Here is a 21,686-nt window from a genome sequence, read left to right on the forward strand (position 1 = left end):
ACACGTAATACTATTTCTCCGTGCGGTCTCTAATCTCTTTTGTGTCTGTCTTAGCTATGTGTGTGTGTGTAATTAGTTGTCTGTTCTTAATAACAGAGTTACACAATGGACTGTGCTCTGAATACCAAGTATATCAAAAACATATTTTAGCGTTATAAGCCCTTAGGCTTAACTGCTAACTTAGTCTTACTGCTAACCTAATCTTAACTGCTAACTTAGGCTTACTTCTAAGACATCCGAGAAATGAAAGTTGTTTTTGCTTAGTTATTAGCTCCTTTAGATGTCAAAATTAACGAAAGGTCGTCTTAGACCACTTGGCATTTCTACACGTTGTATGGAATACACTTTATCTGCATCTCTTTCGTGCATGGTTTATATACACTTCTCTCCCTACCTTTATTGCCTATAACAGGACTGACATAGCCTAATGGTTAGGGTACTCAACTCGCGACCTTAGTACCGCGAGTTCGAATTCTGTCACGGAATATGAACGCCCTTACAACCTTGGGAACATTAAATGCTACGGTAAGTGTGACCACTATTTTGTGTGTGAAAACTGCAATCCAATACCACTATTTTATGTGAAAACTGCAATCCAATACCACTATTTTGTGTGAAAACTGCAATCCAATACCACTATTTTGTGTGAAAACTGCAATCCAAACCCTCGAGTAGTTTTGCTCAAAACACAAACAAGCACACAACTGCCGATAATTTATTACAGCGGAATAGAAACACTGGTTATCTTGACTGTTAACAGAACAGACTTCCTATCTTATGAATTCTGTAATAGATTGATAGACAATTTTATTAAAAAAAGTGTGTGTGTGTTTTTCTTATAGCAAAGCCACACCGGGATATCAGCTGAGCTCACCGAGGGGAATCAAACCCGGATTTTAGCGTTGTAAATCCGTAGACTTACCGCTGTACTAGCGAGGGTTACCAAAAGTGACCAAGGTAACTAAATATACTTTGAGTGAATATTTTACACAGCTGTTAGTCCCATGTTCAATTTATGCAGGAGAAATTCTAAGCCGTAAAACGATTAAGGAAAAATGTCCATATTAACGTACAGATTAAAAAGCAATAATTTCCATCTTAACGTACAGGTTAAGGTGGGATGTTGTTCACCTTAACATTCAGCAACTGTTGAACGTTTTATCTAAACCGAAATCTAAATCCCTATTTTACCATAACTAACATAACCATACAACTGTTTACTATAAATAGTTAAAAATAATGATCTATGAATGTGGACATATTAAGTAAAATTGGAAAGTGCACGTCATCACTTTGTTCCCAAAGTTTACATACAGGTATAACTCTCTGGAGATTCCCTAGTTTTGAACGTGCCTCTGGAGACGTACCTTCTCCCATGTTTCTGAGCCAGTAGATGTTTGTCATTAATAACAAGAACGAGTGTCCTTCATGTTCACAGGGTAAGAATGAGCCAGTAGATGTTTGTCGTTAATAACAAGAACGAGTGTTCTTCATGTTCACAGGGTAAGAATGAGCCAGTAGATGTTTGTCGTTAATAACAAGAACGAGTGTTCTTCATGTTCACAGGGTAAGAATGAGCCAGTAGATGTTTGTCGTTAATAACAAGAACGAGTGTTCTTCATGTTCACAGAGTAAGAATGAGCCAGTAGATGTTTGTCGTTAATAACAAGAACGAGTGTCCTTTATGTTCACAGGGTAAGGCGGTAATTTACCTTTAAAGATTCTTCCGTTAAAATCAATGTTTACAAATTTTGGTTCTTGACATTTTTAACGGATATCTAATAGTTGATATAAAAAATCCAAAAGGTTACGTTTAAATGAAGTGTTTATTTGTGATTTCAACAAAATATAGACAAGTAGAAAGAATAACAGTCATATATATAATTAGATATAAAATGTTAGTTTGGTTTTCAAATTAGATGCAAAACAAGAAGCTTTCAGGTTTTTACTATAAAACCATAAAACATTTTAGTTCATCATACAACAGTATTTAGTTTGTACGCGCCAAAAACAAACTTATTGTATGGACGTATTTTCAGAGAACAGCATGAACAATGACTAGCAAAGAGAACAAATGAAATGCTTTTGACACAAAATGTCAGTAAGACTTTTGTATTATTGTTTGTAACTAAATGGTGAACCCTAATAATGGTAAATTTAAAACTAGTTTAATTCACAGCTGGAATAAGTTTTATAGTTTCTACACAGACTAATAAGGAGATATGCTGGGAAAGATATATAGTTAGTTTTGCTGAATGAAATATTCTGTTTGTTTAGAATTAGAAGGTATTGTCCAAAATGACCTGCCCAAGTCAGTGTCATCTTTTGTGTATATATTGCAACGGCTCAAGGTGACTTCTTGATCTTTGTAAATACGTATTTAAAGTGCTGTACAGATACACCACACAGCGTATAGAACATATTATTATTCAACACTATAGGCTGGATTGAACCTTAGTATAAAAATACCGATACCTACCTGTCCGTGACAAGAACACCTACAGTCCGGTGAAGGACTTCTGGCCGCTTGACGGCGTTGTTTGTGTTTTTTCTTCGACCAAAACACTCCCACAGCATGATGGACAAGTGCGAAGAGTTTCGTTTCACTTAGTAAATTCACTACAAGATATATCAAACTTGAAACAAATTACAAGCCTCTTATAAAGTACATTAAGCGTCTCTGTCTTGAGACACTGGTACTAACCACCACTTCTAGCCACCAATAAGATTTTACTCATAGCAACATGCCCTTCAGTGTTTCTGAAGGAGGAACAAAGTGCTACCAATATTCACCTTCTGGAAATACTCGGGAATTATCTTTCACAGGAACACACGTTACGTGTGACGAACCTTTATTTATCTTTTTGTTTTATGGGGCTGTGTCGACTTAAAATTGCTATCCTGGGTGTTAACAAATAAACCTTTTGTTGGGTCACAGGTTTGTAAAGGAGCTAAACCGACCAGAAGATATCTAATTCGCACAATGGTGGTCAATCGAGTTTCAGAAACATTTCCTATACAGGTTTAGAGCTGACAATATCGTTAGCGGTAGAATGAAGCAATCGTTCTAAATGTTATAAACTAGACATTAAGAACAGTATATTGATTGACTATGTTTGTTACGCGATTTAGTTTTGATTCTGATCTATACAGTTAATATATTCAGATGATAAGTTTGTATCAACAGGTAAATTTGAGAGGGTCAGTTGAAACAGTTTACACCAGATGACAGCCCTGTTTTGTAACACCAGTCGTCACACAGTTTCTAACAGTTCCGATGACAGTCCTGTAATACTAGTCTTCCCACCAAAAAACGTACAATTGGACAACCTATCCTGATAGGAGAGGATAAGAAACCCTTATTTCCAACATTTATCTGGTGACACCAAAGATGAATTACGTCCCACCAGACTCCGTGACACCCATGACCCTCCCACTCCTCCCCCTTTGATCACTGATGTCCACTGCTAGACTTTCGGAGTACAACTTATTAGTTCCTTGTCTGCCATCGTTTTAATAGAAAATATGGATTACAGGAGAAGATATTCTGTAATTACGACACCTTTCTGTAATATCTCGTTTCTTCAGGAGTCTATATCAATCCTACCACTGCCTATTGTCTGGAGTTTGACTTTAAAATCTTTGGAGCACCAGAAAATAAGAATTATCATTGAAATCGTGCTCAGATGGAGAAAACCACAAGACAGTTGACATTACACTGCTGGTCTCTTCTAGTGTAAAACATAGTGTATTGGGAAGAACTCGATTGTTGTTGTTTTATTTTATTCCCAGTACAACTAAGTCAACAAGAAACAAATCGTCTCTTTTTTAACCTTTACACTTGGAAATAAAAGTAATTAGCACAGCCCCATCCGTGTGTTTCTCCATTCTACATGGTAATATACGTTTCCACAGTAAATTGATCCAAATATATAAATGAACATATATCAAATATATGACCAACATCGGCCAACTCACAACCGAGTCCAGAAATGACCCATAAAAGGGGGAGGGTGGAATATGTTTAAGACAACTAATAAAGCATGTTGGTCACCGCCAGAGCTGAACAACTATAGCCTTTAACACTAGCTTTTGATCCAGGAAGACGGAGAGGAAGAACGTGCGCACGAGATGATCTTGTTTCTCACTGGACAGCAGCTACCACTACTCCAGGAACTCAGCAGACCACGTGACCATGGTTACCCCATTCAAATCCTACGTGTACACACCCTTCACGTGCTGTCAACAAGGCCTTACTTGTAATATTAATACAACTAATGCACAATGTCTTACTTCTTTCAGCGCCAGCCAACAGTTTTCAGGGGCCATCATCAACGAGAAAAATTCAATAATCTAGTTCTGCGCGCGAATAATATATGTATGTATATTTAACTAACATTTGAGAGGGTCACAGGAAATACGTGTTTATGGAACCCTATGGGCGAGTTATGTGTCAACGTATATATATACATGAGCTTCCATGAAATTTGGAGAATATGAAAAACGCAGAATTTCAAATATTTCTTCCATAAAACTTATTACCCTACATAACTGACAAGTGTAAATTACCAAGCACAAAACTTGCTACTGTACGTGACCGATCAACGAATTAGTGGTCTCTAGGCAAACCATGTAAAATTCTGTCTTCCACCCAAACTTAAGCTGGTGTAATAAGATTCCAAACCATGTAAAACTCTGTCTTCCACCCAAACTTAAGCTGGTGTAATAAGATTCCAAACCATGTAAAACTCTGTCTTCCATCCAAACTTAAGCTGGTATAATAAGATTCCAAACCATGTAAAACTCTGTCTTCCACCCAAACTTAAGCTGGTGTAATAAGATTCCAAACCATGTAAAACTCTGTCTTCCACCCAAACTTAAGCTGGTATAATAAGATTCCAAACCATGTAAAACTCTGTCTTCCACCCAAACTTAAGCTGGTGTAATAAGATTCCAAACCATGTAAAACTCTGCCTTCCACCCAAACTTAAGCTGGTGTAATAAGATTCCAAACCATGTAAAACTCTGTCTTCCACCCAAACTTAAGCTGGTATAATAAGATTCCAAACCATGTAAAACTCTGTCTTCCACCCAAACTTAAGCTGGTGTAATAAGATTCCAAACCATGTAAAACTCTGTCTTCCACCTAAACTTAAGCTGGTGTAATAAGATTCCAAATCGTATATACTTTGATATTAAAAAAAAAAACAACAAAAAATATGATTTATTGCCAGAGCAAATATGAAGCATGAACACAGAAACCATGTGAGATTATTACGTACGACAAATGCACGGTGACGGCGCCCTCTAGAACAAATATTGAAACCTACAATCAGCATTAATAAATAATTCGTTCCTGAGTATCACATGGGTTTTAAAGCATCAAGTACTTTTACCAGGAGTGATACAAAACTATAAAGTTGATATTCGACAACTTTCATTAATTATTATAAACACTTCAAACCGGTATGATGGAAGTAATTGTTCGTGAAACTAGTGTGTCAAAGATAACATGACCACGTTCTGTACAGATAAATCTAGTTTACTACTTTAAATTAAACTAGTATAACGTTTATACGTTTCTCTGGTAACATAAACATGTGGAGCCCTACATGACCACTCACTGTAATGAGAAACGTACCTCGCTATCTGAAGTGTTCAACAACACAAAGACGTCACTTTCACGAACAAGAAAGTATGACCATAGTGATAACAAATGAAATGAAAGAATGGGTAATTGTGGGAATATTGTTTCACTGAACAGTAGGTTACCTTCTGATTATTTACTAAGTAAATTACGGGAAAATACTTTAGGACATATGGACATGCTGGCTTATATACAAAGTAGTTTTATTCAAGTGAATAAAACAATCAGTTTGTATTTGCAGATATGAGACCAGATTATTATATAATATTAGCCTCCATCCGATCCAAATCAACAGACAAATAGTCAGTTCTTAAATGATACGTTTGACGCCTCAAGAAAGAAAATATATATTTTCTCATTATGGTGGAGTGTTTATATTCATAGAATAAGACATTTGGTTACACTGTACGAATGAAATAAAGTTATTGTTCAACAGTGAGTAAACTTGTTAGCTACAAAAAACGAAATGGATACCTTCTGAGGCAGTCATAGTATTTTATATAAGAAGTCACGTCATCACGTAAGACGTTACGTGACATAAGGGTAGAGGCAGTCATAGTATTTCATATAAGAAGTCACGTCATCACGTAAGATGTTACGTGACATAAGGGTAGAGGCAGTCATAGTATTTCATATAAGAAGTCATGTCATCACGTAAGACGTTATGTGACATAAGGGTAGAGGCAGTCATAGTATTTCATATAAGAAGTCACGTCATCACGTAAGACGTTACGTGACATAAGGGTAGAGGCAGTCATAGTATTTCATATAAGAAGAAGTCATATCATCACGTAAGACGTTACGTGACATAAGGATAGAGGCAGTCATAGTATTTCATATAAGAAGTCACGTCATCACGTAAGACGTTACGTGACATAAGGGTAGAGGCAGTCATAGTATTTCATATAAGAAGTCATGTCATCACGTAAGACGTTATGTGACATAAGGGTAGAGGCAGTCATAGTATTTCATATAAGAAGTCACGTCATCACGTAAGACGTTACGTGACATAAGGGTAGAGGCAGTCATAGTATTTCATATAAGAAGAAGTAATGTCATCACGTAAGACGTTATGTGACATAAGGGTAGAGGCAGTCATAGTATTTCATATAATAAGTCACGTCATCACTAAGACGTTACGTGACATAAGTGTAGAGGCAGTCATAGTATTTCATATAAGAAGTCACGTCATCACGTAAGACGTTACGTGACATAAGGGTAGAGGCAGAAAATGTAATTCCATGTGAATATAAATTGTTCTCACATCCTAGTAAGGCAAGCTTTTAAACGCAGCATGTTAATCTTTTGTATGTCCTTTGGAAGCTACCCTTTATATTTCAAAATGCAAAAATAATTGGAATTTCCAAGCACGTGAACAAAGCGTCGAGGTCAAATCATCATAAGAGTTCAGGTATAACTGTTTCTATTTCTGAACTACTGGCAACAAGCCAATAGCACTTACCGATATAAAACCAAATAAAGAGACGAACTGTTATTTGTATAAAGTGCTTGTCTGAATGTAAGGGCGTGTTTACTCGCAGCACGTCTCGAACCCTGAACCTTTCAATCTATTCACTGATAGACCAATCTACAGGCTACGTGCACGCACCCAGACACACACTCAGAAAACAAAAAGGGGATGCAGAGGTCAAGTTGTATTTGTATTGTCAAGATGGCTGATATTAAAACTTTAATTAAAATAAAGTACAGAATAACGGTTTGACCTTCTCAGGTCAACTTGAGATTACTAAAGAGATTAATTAAAGTGCTCATACCCATACCAGCCGTCTTGAGAATACATTTTTATTTCAAGTGGGTTTATTGTCATCACGAAAATCCAGTTGGTAACTAAACATTCTAAATCACTTCCACACTCTGGGACATAATATTAAACTAATTTTGTAAACTGTCTAACATTATTTTCCGTTATATTTTAATTCGAATTGGCTATTATGACTACATGAATTTTGTTAACACTAAAGAAATCAATAGAACAATGGTTGGCATATTGCAATTGGATACAAATAGTGACCGTGTACATTATATGGCATAATAGTCAACCAGTCAATCCTGTCCTCCTGATTAACCAATAAAAAATAAAATGTGCCTTGGCATCTGTACCCTTAGCATGAGCACAACGGGTAATAATTTATACTTTCTTATATTCCTGATATTGTAACGCAAACAAATTAATAAAATTCAGAGAGTGTAGCATGATGGCGTTAGATACAGCTACGGCGTACCACGCGTTCTCCACCTAGTGACAGGTGATCTAAAACTTCCGATTGTCAGAATTCGATTTCAGAAGGTGTGTGAATTCTGAATGCAGAAATCCAAAAAATTTATCTAGCTTTCCAACAAAATAAACTGACACTCACAGGTGAAGACACACGGCAAATGGGCCACTTAATTATATATAATTTGTTATTATTTGCTTGTGACTTATTTTCAAAAAATATTACAAACAAATCTGTTTCGCTTCTCTTTACCAACTCAAGAAGAACACGACGACGAACACGTGGTTTAAATTAGTAATTCTTCACAAAAAGAACAGATTTGTAATATTTTAATAATGCGAATTCATATAGATGTTGCATGTAACGAAATCTAAACAAATCGTTGGATAACTGTGCTTTTAAATTACACCAATAAAATGAATAATATCACGTAAGTATGTTATGTTAATCTCTGGCAATTGCAAACGCAATGTTTTCTGTCACAATCCTTAATTTTGAGCTGCTGATAAGAAGCAAGTCAGAAGCGCCCTCCCATCTACGCTTTCGAATTGACGACTGTCACTCTTAAAATGCACTCACAGCTTAAAGTACTGTGTATTGTATGGATTCAAACCCGGCTCACCAGTCCTTGAATCCAGATTTCTACCACACTGTCAACTCACACTTCGTGAACCACGTAACAGAAAAATGAGAAACAACTGAAAAGTCACATTCTGTATAGTGAATAAAATTCGTAAAATTGTCGCCATCTATTGAGAGTCTTAGTTATTACAAGTAAAGTCTTGAAGGAAATACCATGGCTGGAAAACAAAACTGACAAAAGCACTCCTCCCTTATACAACAACAAAGCAGATAAAGACTTATCATGACGCGAGGTGGTTCACAAACATGAAGATAAAAGATAAATATTCAACATTCTTTATCTCTAGGTGGCGTCATGTATAAAGTAGGAGTAAAGGTGTCAACGACTGGTGCAAAATTATCACAAACATTTCCATGGTTTGCTTATTTGTTTCGGAAATCGCGCAGAGTTTCACAAAGTCTATCTGCGCCAGCTATCCCTAATTTTACCAGCTGATATAGTAAAGAGAAGGCAGATCACCTATCACCCGCTGCCAATGCTTGGGCAACACCAATCAAATAGCGGGATTTGACTTTCACTCATACAAGACTCGTAAGAATCCAAAGTGCGGAGACCGTTTTAAGATTAGGGCTAGCGCATTGTTACAAGAGCTTGGTTTCATACAACCTGGCAAAAAGCTGGACACCTAGTGTGAAGCGGAAGAACTAGTCTTCATAAGGCCTTTTCTTATGCTGTACTCGTTCTTTCAGTTATCTCGGTTTTGTTTTTTATTCCAGTATTTCGTAGAGATCAGCTTTCTCTTTGTAGTTTCACGTTAAGCAAAGCAATACGTGATTTACTTTTAACAGATATGCATCGGCCCAAAGTTAATCCGTTATCGGGGGAACATTTTATAGCCATATTCAAAACATTATCTATCCAGTCATCCTGCTGAACATAATCAATTATGGAGCGTAGTTTCGTGAAAGTACAGTCTACTGTTTCTTTGTTGTTCAGCACAAAGCTACACAGCGAGTTATCTGTGCCGTGCCCACGACGGGGATCGAATCTCAAATAGAGTTTGTCATACACGTGGTAATACGTCCCCGAATGCAGAACTGTTATATAATCTCAGCTAAGTTAGACTATATTTCTTGACCCAAGCCCTCTTTAATTCTTCATAAATTATCTATTACACAACTCACGAATGTAATAAATCTACAACTGTGCCTTAACTTATCTGTTACACAACTCACGAATGTAATAAATCTACAACTGTGTCTTAACTGTGCTTTTCCTGGAGATGATCCAAGAAGGTCGAAACATTGTTCTGTACTTTAACTAAAATGTTAATACCCGAATACAAAAAACCCGCACTGTCTAGTAATGATGCTCTAATTGGTTCTACGTATTTAATTCAACACACCATAAAAGTAACCTCTTTGTTTTGTTTTTCATTTTACATAAAACTCACATTTTACTTCATTTTCACAAACCTGCTATGAATAACTTATCTTGAAGTGAAGATAAGAACCTCTATTACCCCTCATCCCTATATCTCCCTCTAACGCCGTTGGGGGAATCTAAGTTCTCTCAGTGCCCTCCCCAACATACAATTATTGGTTTGAATACTCAACGCACGTTAACTCAATGACCACCAATGACACACCTAATAAACACATTAATGGTTTACTTTGCATGCCAAAGTATCGTAAAGGTTTATAAACACACCGTAAAGTACAGTGATGAGCTATAACGTAACATCAAAAACGATATACAACGTTTCTGGTTGTTGTGTAGTGAAACGTAGACAAGTGGACAATATATACAACGTTTCTGGTTGTTGTGTAGTGAAACGTAGACAAGTGGACAATATATACAACGTTTCTGGTTGTTGTGTAGTGAAACGTAGACAAGTGAACAATATTCGCTCTGTGCATTGCAGGAAATCAGGTACTAGATTTTAGTGTTAACTGGTCCATGTTAACTTATAAACAACAGTATATGTAATCAAACTAAAGAAAAGATAGTTTAACCTAGTATGATAACTTAAATATTTCAGAGTTTAGGTTCGTAAGTACGTTTCGGGCTTAGAGAGGAAACATTTATATCTATTTCACTTTAACATAAATACATATATTATTCTCTGTTAGTTTGACATATGGTCAGTTAATACACTTTGCAGGTTTCTTTTGTTTAATTCAAGTTAAGAACGTCCATCGAAGTTTGTTAAAACTATCACGTAGGAAGCTACCACGAGGCTTGTAAGCTGGATTATTTTAATTATTAATAACATTAAGCCTAAGATTATATCTGACGAAATAACTGAAACTGTTCTATGAGAAACCATCCTCCACGTGACAAGGAAGGATGTATAGGAATTCACAAAACTGTAAAGGTTTACATCAACTTAACATTTAACAGCTCGAATTTTCATATTCATGAAATAACAAACACTCATCAGAAAGGATCGGTGTCGATCCTTACTCTGGAAAAACCTGATGAAGGTGGTTTGTTTACTGTTAAGCACAAAGCCACTCAGTGGGTTGTCCGTGCTGTGCTCATCACGGGAACAAAAACCCGGATTTTAGCACTGTAAACCTTCAGAGTTTACCCACTGGGGTAATGGACTGATGATTGAGGACTCAACACAAACTGGAGAATACAGGAACAGTTCACGAGGAACAAACAGGACACATAAATACATGTACACTCTCGAAAACGTTTTTCCAAACATACTTTGGAAACATACTTTCTTCTACGTTTCAAATTGTGCTTTCTCTTACATTGTGCTGCGTCATCATTTATTTGTGGCGTTTTAATTTTTAATGTTTTTACCATAACTCAGGGCGTAACGTCATCAATATAATTTGTACAAAGTTTCTGTTCCTTTGTAGCATCAGTTCTGCCATTAGTTTGTTTTGAATTTCGCGCAAAGATACTCGAGGGCTATCTGCGCTAGCCGTCCCTAATTTAGCAGTGCAAGACTAGAGGGAAGGCAGCTAGTCATCACCACCCACTGCCCACTCTTTTACCAACAAATAGTGGGATTGAACGTCACATTATAATGCCCCCACGGCTGAAAAGGCGAACATGTTTGGTGAGACCGGGATTCGAACCCGCGACCCTCAGATTACGAGTCGCACGCCTTAACCCACCTGGCCATGCCGGGCCTATGCTGCCATTAATGTTTGTAGAATGATATTTTTAATTTTCAGCACGTAACCGTTAATCCGTAGCATGTTTATACAATTCCTTTATTAATTAATTAGAATATCAATTAAAACAGAGAATAAATTAACAAGTTAATTAAAACGATTCCCGACAAGAAATTCATTTTGTATTTACCATTTTTACCAGCTTAAAAGCTTGTAACACATCAATAGAAGTTTGTGTGTGTGTTTTTCTTATAGCAAAGCCACATCGGGCTATCTGCTCAGCCCACCGAGGGGAATCGAACACCTGATTTTAGCGTTGTAAATCCGGAGACATACCGCTGTACTAGCGGGGAGCGTCAATAGAAGTCATGAATCATAGTATGTCCTACGTGACCATAAAACTAAATTCATTTTCTTTTCTAAATCAACAACATAATTTTATGTGACACTGAGATAGTCAGCAAGGTCTAAAATCAGATCTCAAGCTCAGACTCAGCCATCTATAATTTTGAACTGATGGAACGGATGAGGAACAAGCAGTCAGTAGCTACTCTTAACTGAATAACATGATAGAGCTTGTTCAATGGCATGTCGCTGCTCGGGCTGTTCCATGATTACCAATCCGAAAGTCGATATGTTAAACCCGCACAGTAATTTGTTGCAAATTTCATTTTTTTTTGTACCATTGTAACAACAATTTCTAATACAGTTTCCAACACTTTTATTTTCTATATTTCAACAAGGTTACGTGTGATAATTCAAGTCGCCAAGCTCGGGAAAGAACCAAATAACCCCATAAACCAGGGGTTACTTTTGGTAAAGAGGTTCTGCTTAGGGAAAGAACCAAATAACCCCACAAACCAGGGGATTACTTTTGGTAAAGAGGTTCTGCTTGGGGATTTACCACGCAAAAGTGTTAATGTTTTCAAACGAGACTCAAAACTCCAGAAGAAAGTGTTTGAGTTTTGGGTCTAGTTTGGTAAAGAGGTTAGCCAACCAGGATTATGGAGTTCCTCTCTTCTCCTTGACTCAGCGGTAAATCTGAGGGCTTATAACGCTAAGAAACTTATTTCAATACCAGTTATTATATTGTGTAGCCTCATATTTAATAAAGTACAAGCACATCAGCGCTTGCTAATAAGGTATTTCGTAAGAACGTAACTACCATGGATCTAGCAGTGTAAGTAAACTGTATACAATGGTTATCCGTGGCTCTTGAATATATGAAGCCACCACATTTTGGCTTCTCAGCTTCTGTACTGTAAAAGAAAACAAAACAAAACTAGTAGTTCCTAAGAAATGGATCCTTTACAAATAAGTAGTAACACTTAAAGTTAACGTGTATTTTCACAGTATACTAATTCTCCAGTCCCCAATACAAACTTGTATGTGTTATTTTCATGTTTTCACATCAAGCTATTGTTTCTAATATCATTTAGTTTGTGTTCTTTCATTAGTGAAATAAATAAAAAGATTGAGACAGAATAAGCTGGAAATAACAAAATAAAATTATGGGGACTTAATTAACCAGCTTTATTTTAATAATAACTATTTATTAAGATCGACTTATCTAAGCCCTTATATTTGAGCTAATACTTTGTTTGTTATATAATTGTTTTATTATTGACAATGAGCTTACTGGTGATTTCTTTGTTTGTTATAAATAGGAAATATTTGAAATAAGCTGTAATGACTTTATTACAATACAGGAAATTTTTATCTCCTTATTCGTTATCACGCATGGTGACATCAATCAGGCTTACAGTTGATAATAAAGAAAAACGCAGCCTTGTTCGAGTGGGATTTTCAAACTGTTTAGGACGGTAATAAAGCGCCGACGTCCTGATTATAAATATTCACGTCCAGTCACGATATTAGGACACAAACAATGTTTGCACCGACTTCCGGTTACACTGTGGTTACTGGTGCAAGTGTGTGTATGCTTTTTTTTATAGCAAAGCCGCATGAGGCTATCTCCTAAGTCCACCGAGGGGAATCGAACCGTTGATTTTAACGTTGTAAATGCACAGACTTATCGCTGTAACAGCGGGTAATTACTGGTGCAGGACATTGGAGTTATACATCATGCAGCTGCAATACTTTGAGTTATACATCATGCAGCTGCAATACTTTGAGTTATACATCATGCAGTTGCAATACTTTGAGTTATACATCATGCAGCTGCAATACTTTGAGTTATACATCATGCAGCTGCAATACTTTACCTACAGCAAACCTTGTGAAAATACCCAGACCAGTGACAAACCTGGCGTCACTCGCGAGAAGCTTTTTATTTTCTAACAAAAACATAATTATGTTGTTGTATGGCGAATATAAACAATAGTAGAACCAAAACTGTAGCTGTATTTATTATTACAAACCTTTACTTCTGTTTTAGTGTCGGATTTGATATAATTAACGTTTAAATTCCGTTGACGTTACAACAGGCAGTAGACCAACCTCACAACGTTTAAAATTGTCAGAGCTTTCGCTCTGTAACCTGACTAGACATAGACAGTCTAATTGGTCTGATTTACGAATTCATGAATTTTATTGACAGTTCGGCTCACATGGTTTATTTTTCTAATCCGACTTATGGTATCAGTAGAGAACACCAAGATGTGTGTATATAAATGTATGTGTAAACGAGGCACCAAAAAGGAACTTACGTTGAAGCTCTCTTCCTGTTCACCCCCCCCCTCCCAAAGCTAGTTCCAGGTGCAGTTGGGTCTCATACTCTCCACCTCTCACGCCTGCACAACTGGGTTCCGATATATTTTATGTTCGGGAAAACATAATGCCCATATTAAAAGCTATGCCTAAACGTGTACTAGATGAATGAATTCATATCAACACTACAAGAAATCCTAGACATAGTACTGTTAACACCATGTGTTGTGGAATGATATTTAAACTAACACACTATCTGAGAACGAAGTTCGTGAATAAGGACTCTCTAGACGCGATGATATATTTTTGTTTGTTTGAAATTAAGCACAAAGCAATGGGCTATCTGTGCTCTGCCCACCACGGATATCGAAACCCGGTTTCTAGTGATGGGAGTCCGCAGACATACCGCTGTGCCACTGGGGAGCTCACACGAGAAACTTTCTCTGTAGAAATGAAACACCTGATGTTCAAAAGTAAGTTTGTTTTACAAGCTATCAGAGACCCACCAAGAACAACAAAGTAATGGATTTAAAAGACCAGTAAGAGTAACTGGGTATAGAAGCATAAGAAGAAAATCATCTTGGTACTTAAAAGTACCAAGTCATCATAGCACCCAGTGATAACCTTGAGTAACAAGTACACACTTAAGAAGCGCTGATGTTAGAGTAAAAGACACCAAGTTTGGAATGTGCATGGCATCAGCTAGTGAACAAATAACATGTTCAGCTGGAGTTAGACGAACAATCGATGGAAAATATTAACAGTATAAATCACCATATTGATGAATAGAGGGTGGGTCATAAGTAAGCTTACTGAATGATTTTTAGAGCACTTATTTTACAACGTGAAGAATAACTAAAGAACCAGCATGTTCATATAAACCTGCTGGTTTCAAAGGGAGTTTGCAAATTTTCATGCGCCATTGTGGACACAAATCTATTTTCTGTAAGTGAACGTTGTAAACTCCGTGTAAATCAGAGACGAAAACACTTCTAAAAAGTGAAAGTGTCTTGTAGCACAACGTAAAACGTATTCACTCACTTCTAGGTACAACACTTTATGATTTGTATTGCTCACTTAAATGGATAATTTAGCAACAGAATAAAGTGAAACTCACGTCTTTGTATTCCTCACAAATTGAAAGTCAAATCAGTTTACAGGTGTATTGTAATCGTCGAAAGAATCTAACTAATACGTACCTGGTGACGGCTGGATCACATCCACACAAAATACTGACCGGAAGATGGATCACATCCACACAAAATACTGACCGGAAGATGGATCACATCCACACAAAATACTGACCGGAAGATGAATCACATCCACACAAAATACTGACCGGAAGATGAATCACATCCACACAAAATACTGAGCGGAAGATGGATCACAACCACACAAAATATTGACCGGAAGATGGATCACATCCACACAAAATACTGACCGGAAGATGGATCACATCCACACAAAATACTGACCGGAAGATGTATCACATCCACACAAAATACTGACCGGAAGATGGATCACATCCACACAAAATACGTTCCAGGTTTAATGTTCCCAAATTGTGTCCACACTGAATACATTCCCTTCTTTGCTGTAGCCAAATTGTGTTTATGTTAACACAATGTGTGTTTATGAAGCATTAGCATTTATTATGAAGACTTTTGATAGCATATAATCGTCCAACATTAGCCACAAAAAAAGATATTATTATTATTCTATCTTCTATTTGTGATATTTCAGGGGAGTTTACATAAATATATGATTTAACCTCTCATATATGTATATATATTGTAATTGAAGTATATAGCGCCCTCTTGACTGAAACCTTCATTTATATGCAAGCCTACAACTTTAAGTGCTAACACGAGATCCGCCTTTACCTAGTCATAGTTATGCATCACGTATTTAATATTTACTTTAGTTCAGCGCTGTTTTGTTCTCGTGACATGTTAGCAACAACTGTGTTACTGACATCATTCATGATGAAAAACGTGATATTAAAATGTCACGCTGACAATTTGAAAGAAGACCATTATATAAGTGGCCTATTGCTGATGGCTTTTTTAGAGCACAAGAAGGCTAAAGACCATTCTAAGTAATAAAATAATTTACAGGTAATTACATTCAATGAAAGTTTGCCATCCACAGAAAGAAAACTGTGATATAGTTTTGTCCGAATGCTCGTTCTTTCAGCTGTGGGGACGTTATAATGTTTTGTTCAATCCCACTATTCGTTGGTAAAAGAGTGGCCTAAGAGTTGACGGTGGGTGATGATAAGTAGCTGCTTTCCCTTAGTCTTTCATTGTTAAATTAGAGGCGGTTAGCGTACATAGCCCTTGTGTAGCTTTGCGCGAAATTAAAAAAAAACAAACCAAAACAAAATCGCCCGAATGCCATAAGTCTTTGTGACTTTGTACAAAATAACCAATAAAATATTTAGCAAGTCAACATTTTGGCGCTTCAACGTATGCAGTGATTGATTAGAGGACAATACAGACAGTCTCTAAAGCGTGCATATTTAAACGTATATAATAACAAAGCACACTAATTTTACATCTTGCATTTACCATATGACAAGTACCACTAACCAAACTTGTTTCGCATGTCTGTAACGCTTACCTATCTTACAAAACAAAGAAAGATGGGTTATGCACCCTGGACATTTGTTAACTACATGTAGTTGTAACCCCCAGTATTTTATGTTTATAAACTGTAATATGTGAACAGTAGAAACAAAAGAACCAGTCTGTCTAAGTGACGAAGTCATTTCATCGTGTTATCATAGTTTAAAGGTACAACTAATGACCTTTGAACTTCGCTAAGCAATAAAAACTATATTCACAACAGCAGATATCACGTGATGGAAGAAACAGAGTTGAGAGGTGCGTGTAAAAACTCACCACATGGACTGTAGTTCCGAGTGTTTTGTTTTCGTTTTTCACTTTATGATTTATTACCTTATATATGGTTTATGTTTTAAAGGCTTAGTAAGATCCAAGAATTCTTCATACGTTGCTGGAGTGTTAGTATTACATGGTGATAAGGAACCAGCTTGGGACGTTAGTGTTAAAAGGATGCTTGAATATAATTGGAAACTATTTTACTTTTAGAGAACTTCCTCATGTCAAGGTATATCAAGATGAACCTCAAGACCCAGGCGGGAAGAAAGTAGGTGCAGAATATATACGCATTCCTTTTAATATATCCCGTTAACACACGCTAAAGACGCGATAACAACCGCTATTAAAATAACGCAGGCCTATTTTATTATTCAAAGAAAAAGAATACGAGAGAACCACTATCAGAACAAGGTTCTATCAAAACGCTCAACCACACGAAACGTACTCAAAGATAAAACACGTGCTCTCATTAAGCAGGGTTCTATCCACCAATGAGAGATAATTTGGAAGAACAAGAGATATGAACATTATTTTTCTGTTCAGGGCACTTGGTTATTAGTTATTTAAAACGCAATAGGAACTAAACACCATAAATGTAAAAGAAACGAGAACAAAAACGAAACACGAGCTTGTTACTAAATGTTATTAGCATGCGTGTGTCTCTCTCTGTAGGTATCTTAGTTATATATTTAAAATAAAGATACCAAGGAAGATAGCGCGTTCCAAAAGCACGTGTTACAGATGTTGGCATCTTTTTGTTGTTGTTGTTTTTTTTCATGTGTCGTTTCAAAGCGACAAGTCCCTGCATTTTGGAAGAAACGTTTAAGGAACATTGCTTAGTGTTGAAGATTTAGTTTCGATGGAAGCTTTATTAGAGAAATTTGAAGGATATTCAGACCAGAGAAATTTTGTGACGTTCGAAATCGTTTTCGTGTTGTTGTGTTTTATCTTCCTTTACTTATGAATAAGTATCAAACATTTAGACAATAAAGCAATAGTTACCAGCAGGAGAACTTTCAAAAGTAAGGGTTAATTGTTTGAATAAATCAAAAAATCCAAACGGTAACCATTACAGCCGGAATTACATTCACTTCAACTCGAATTAACTCTGAGGACTTACTATACAACAACCAATGTAAGCACTGTTCAAAACCTTTATACAGAGTTTACTACGTGTAACTACCAATAAATACAGTATAAACAGCATTCAAGTCTTGTATAACGAGTGTAGTTGAACTATCATTAGAAACTCTTTCAATACGTATATACCGAGTGTACTGTATAAAACTAACAATATAAATACTCTTGAAACCGGGTACTCTATACCTACCCTACCACTACAATACAAGCTTCTTACACTCGAAACCCCACAAATACAGAACAAACCGCTCATTGCACGAATATGAGACCCTGAAACACGTGTGGTCCCAACCACGTATAACTTGTACACACATGTTCTAAAAGTATACGTGTTAGAACCTTTATCTATACCTTGCACTCTTTGCGTTTAGAAACACACGCTTAAATCTTGTGGTTTATGAACACAATATCTAAAAAGAAAAACACATTTTAACCTGTGTATCTTGTGATTGGTTGGCGTTTTCATATGAATATACGTCGTAAAAAAATTCGAACATTTTTGAAGATTATATATTTGTCACTTAATATACTAAATATTTATGTTGTTTGTTTAAAATTGTACATTACCACAGGACAATATTTAAATTATTTCTCCAGTATATGAACATTTTAATTCTTTTAATTCAGCTCAATTCAATTTCTTTTTTTTTTTCACTAAAACGTAAAGGAAGTAACAAGCAAAGGTAGAGGAGGTTTATAATAGAGGGTAATTACAATGTATGTTATTTTGTTCGCGTGATAAACTTCTAGCTACATGAATCAAACTTTGAAGCCACACCCGGCAACAATCCTGCAGTCCACAATAATAGAGTGGCCTCCAAAACACTCGCGATAAAAGGAAAAGACTAGAGAAAAGGTCAGGGTTTCGATTTTCGAAACGGGGCTTATGTTTTAACTTGTATAACTGATTCTGTACCCTTCTCATAAGCTTCTCCCCTCATTCCCATCTTAGAGAACAAGTTATTCATTTAAAGTCTTGTTTGGCTAACATCCAAAACTGTAAAACTGCATACGTCAATACTTGAATTGTAGAGCAAAGAATACTGTTGTGTCTGTTATAATCAGTTGAAAGGTCCTGTGTTCCCAAATGTAGACGTAGTAAAAACACCTAGTTTCAGTATAGTCTTGAATGTTATGTAAACACACTATAACTATAAATCAAATGAAGTAATTTTGAGACGCCACAGATACAAAAGCTATGCTAGTAATATTACTATTACATTATATTACCTTAACTCGTACTGTTGATAACAAGTTAACAACCTTTCGTAATTAAACATGGTTATTTATACAGTTCTGTGGTTGTTATTACTGATAATAGGAGTCAGTAAATATGGTTTTCTTAGATTTACTTGCGTAATAATATGAATATGACTATGATTGGTGCGGAGAAAGACAGGTGTTATTGTTAAATCTTGCAGAGTAAGGAAACAAACAAGTCGTTACGTGAGAGTAAGTACATCCATGTACATCGTAAGTACATCCATGTAGTGTAAGTACATTCAAGTAGTGTAAGTACATCCATGTAGTGTAAATCGACCAAAATAAAACTGTGATTATTGTTGTAAACACGACATCACAGAAGTGCGCTCTTATAAAACACAGGAAGGTCACACAGGTGCTATTAAACAGATAACGAACAATATTCCAGCAACATTAATATGGCTGTAAACAAATACTGTCACAGCAACGTTAAATATTTTTCTAACAATCAATGCTACATCCCCGTGAGCATGCGCATAAGCAAATAAATCATACTATCTCTCATAAATATGTTAGTATTATTTGGAACGTGTATAAGTGAACTTTATTGTTGATCGCTAGTTACACTGTTATTTCAATAATGGTTAAAACTGCCATTCTTTGAGGCCGAGTTTTAATTTGTTACTACTGTGATAAACCATTGAACTTCAGTACTTGAAATGTTCTCTGTTGTCAAGTCAGGCATGAAAACAAAGCATTGCAGTATTTGAGTTGTTTATGAATAACCGTGAAAGTCAAGTCACGAGGTAAGTAATAAACATGTTAAAGCTGGTGATACACAATTACAAAACAATGACATGTCATAAGTCTCCTGGTAACCAACGAATAAGGAAGCCACAGTTGGGCCACACACACTGAACACGACGAAAATTGATTTGCTTCTGACCATAATTTATGGGCTTAATTTGTTGTGGTTTGTTTTCTTTTTTCTCCCTCTCCACCACAGTTTTCACCGCCAGATGGTGGAGCGCTCAAAGGAAAGGTCACGTGTTTATATATTGCTAGTATAGTGAAAGTGTGTATTTCTGTGCACTATTTCCAAACAAAATGTTGGGTGAGTTAGATAAAACTGACGTCATACTTCATCATGGTGTAGTGTCCAGTCACATGGCTACAAGGAGGGCATACCATAGAGTAAGTTACAAAACAAACTATCAACATTTTAAGATATACATCTTATTACCATTCGTATCTTTTCAATCAAACACTTCCCCCACTGGCTCAACAATAAGCGATAAAGCTTATAATGCTAAAAACCGAGTTTCGATACCCATGGCGGGCACAACAACACAACCCTGGTGTGGCTTTCCACTTAACAACAAACAAACCAACCAACCATATCCAAGGGCCAACACTACTTCGAGCACACGTGATTAAAGTTTCGTTGAGATACTGTCCTCTAGGGATACGACATACAGTCCAATTTCAACTATAATAAAAACTTTGTTATTGTAGTCTTCAGTATGAAACAATTGTTATTGATTAAAGAAAATGTTTAACTCTATTATTACTATGTTTAATACAGTTAGAGACATCACCTGACAGAGGGTTTTAAAAAAATAATTTACAGAAAATTATAGGACTCCATGCGACAACATAGGGAGATCTACATAATTATGTAAAAAATTCGTGAATATCTTACTGCTTAATCTGAGAAATATGTATAAAACCAAATTTTGAGAGGTTTGTTTAAAACATTTAGCGAAACTGAGCAAGCATAGTAGTAATTTCTAATCAGCCACATTAGACTCCTATATTGAGGTAACAGTTACCATCATTATAACTGGTGTTCAACTGTGTAACCAATACCAGTTGGCTGTATCAATAAACGTTTTACCTTTCATAGTAACATACAAACATCAACTTTCATTCACTCTTAACGAGCACATTGAATGGACTACTACTGATGTGTGATACACACGTTTTTCAGTGTATTATCTGTAGATGTACCTTGTTGTCCCTAGCTGGACTTCCTACTTAAATCTGTAGATGTACCCTGTTGTCCCGAGCTGGACTTCCTACTTAAAACGTTCATTTTAATATCATTGCTATGCTTTATCTGTTAATTTTACATCCTAAGTCCAAGAAATTGAAATAAAGTACCGA

At 36.2% G+C, this 21,686-nt stretch overlaps 1 protein-coding gene across 6 annotated transcripts in view; it reads right to left on the reverse strand.

Annotated features, from left to right (window-relative positions):
• The window catches only part of LOC143232723 (tensin-3-like), a 262,075-nt gene that overhangs the window by 146,474 nt on the left and 93,915 nt on the right, over positions 1 to 21,686 (reverse strand). Inside the window, exon 1 of one of the 6 annotated variants that reach the window (XM_076468889.1) lies at positions 2,480 to 4,107. The exons of the other annotated variants lie outside the window; for them this stretch is intronic. The gene's annotated coding sequence lies outside the window, so the exon portion shown is untranslated. Of the gene's footprint in view, positions 1 to 2,479; positions 4,108 to 21,686 lie in introns of those variants that run through there. 6 annotated transcript variants of the gene reach the window in all.

Source organism: Tachypleus tridentatus, chromosome 1, assembly GCF_004210375.1.
Source record: "Tachypleus tridentatus isolate NWPU-2018 chromosome 1, ASM421037v1, whole genome shotgun sequence".
Classification (NCBI taxonomy): Eukaryota; Metazoa; Arthropoda; class Merostomata; order Xiphosura; family Limulidae; genus Tachypleus; species Tachypleus tridentatus.